Below are 1,907 nucleotides of genomic sequence, written 5' to 3'. Positions count from 1 at the left end.
TTGCATCTTGCTGCTCCCACAACTAAAAAGGAGGCACAATGCCTAGCGGGCCTCTTTGGATTTGGGAGGCAACATATTCCTCATTTGGGTGTGCTACTCCGGCCTATTTATCAAGTGACTCGAAAAGCTGCTAGTTTTCAGTGGGGACCAGAAGAAGAGAAGGCTCTGCCACTTGGACCATATGATCCAGCTGATCCAATGGTGCTTAAAGTGTCAGTGGCAGATAGAGATGATGTTTGGAGTCTTTGGCAGGCCCCAGTTGGTGAATCGCAGTGTAGACCCTTAGGATTTTGGAGCCAAGCCCTGCCATCCTCTGTAAATAACTGCTTTCCTTTTGAGAAACAGCTTTTGGCTTGTTACTGGGCCTTAGTAGAGACTGAACGTTTAACCATGGGCAACCAAGTCACCATACAGCCCTGAGTTGCCCATCATGAACTGAGTGTTGTCTGATCCATAGTGTCAAAAAGTCGGACGTTCACATAGCACTCCATTATGAAATGAAAGTGGTGTATACAAGATAGGGCTTGAGCAGGACCTGAAAGCACAAGTAAGTTACATGAGGAAGTGGCCCAAATGCCCATGGTCTCTACTCCTGTCACATTACCTTCCCTCTGTCGGTCTGCACCTATGGCCTCATGGGGGGTTCCTTATGATCAGTTGACTAAGAAAACTCGTGCCCGCTTTACAGGTGGTTCTGTGCCAATATGCTGGCACCACTGGAAAGTGGACAGTAGTAGCATTGCAGCCCCTTTGTGGGGCCCCCCGAAGGACAGTGGTGAACGGAAATCCTTCCAAAGTGAACCTGGTTGTTCACTTTGCTTGGAAGGAGAAATGATCACATGTGTGATTGGATACTGATTCACAGGCTGTTTCCAGTGGTTTGGCTGGATGGTCAGGGACTTGGAAGGAACATGATTGGAAAATTGGTGACAAGGGGGTATAGGAAAGAGGTATGTGGACAGAACTCTGAATGGGCCAAAGGAGTGAAGATATTTGTGTCTTATGTAAATGTTCTCCAACAGGTGACCTTGGCAGAGGAGGATTTTAACAATCAAGTGGTTCGGATGACACGTTCTGTGGATACCAGTCAGCCTCTTTCCACAACCACTCCTGTCATTTCCCAACAGACTCATGAACAAAGTGACCTTGGTGGCGGGGATGGAAATTATGCACGGGCTCAGCAACATGGATTTCCATTCACCAAGGCCGACTTGGCTACAGCCAATGCTGAGTGCCCAATCTGCAGCAGCAGACACCAACATTGAGTCCCTGATACGGCACCATCCCTAAGGTGATCAACCAGCATCCTGGTTGGTGGCAGGTCGATTACATCAGACCACCCCATCATGGAAAGGGCAGTGTTTCACAATAGACACTTACTCTGGATATGTATTCGCCTTTCCTACACACAATGCTATGTATGCATATACATGTGCATCAGGGCTGTATCCTTTCACCATACTTATTTCATCTGCATGCTGAGCAAATAATCTGAGAAGATGGAGTATATGAAGAAGAATGCAGCATGAGGATTGGAGGAAGGCTCATTAACAACCTACGATATGCTGATGACACAAACTTGCTGAAAGTGAAGAGGATTTGAGACACTGATGAAGATCAAAGATTACAGCCTTCAGTATGAATTACACCTCAACATAAAGAAAACAAAAATCCTCACAACTGGACCGATAAGCAACATCATAATAAATGGAGAAAAGATTGAAGTTGTCAAGAATTTCATTTTCCTTGCATCCACAATCAACACACATGGAAGCAGCAGTCAAGAAATCAAATGACACCCTAAAAAAATAAAATACTTAGGAATAAATCTAACCAGGGACATAAAAGGCCTAATCAAAGAAAGCTACAAAACACTACTGCAAAAAACCAAAAGAGACCTACATAAA

The sequence above is a fragment of the Trichechus manatus genome, unplaced genomic scaffold (assembly GCF_000243295.1).
Source record: "Trichechus manatus latirostris isolate Lorelei unplaced genomic scaffold, TriManLat1.0 scaffold00052, whole genome shotgun sequence".
Taxonomy (NCBI): Eukaryota; Metazoa; Chordata; class Mammalia; order Sirenia; family Trichechidae; genus Trichechus; species Trichechus manatus.
This window is presented reverse-complemented; position numbering follows the sequence as displayed.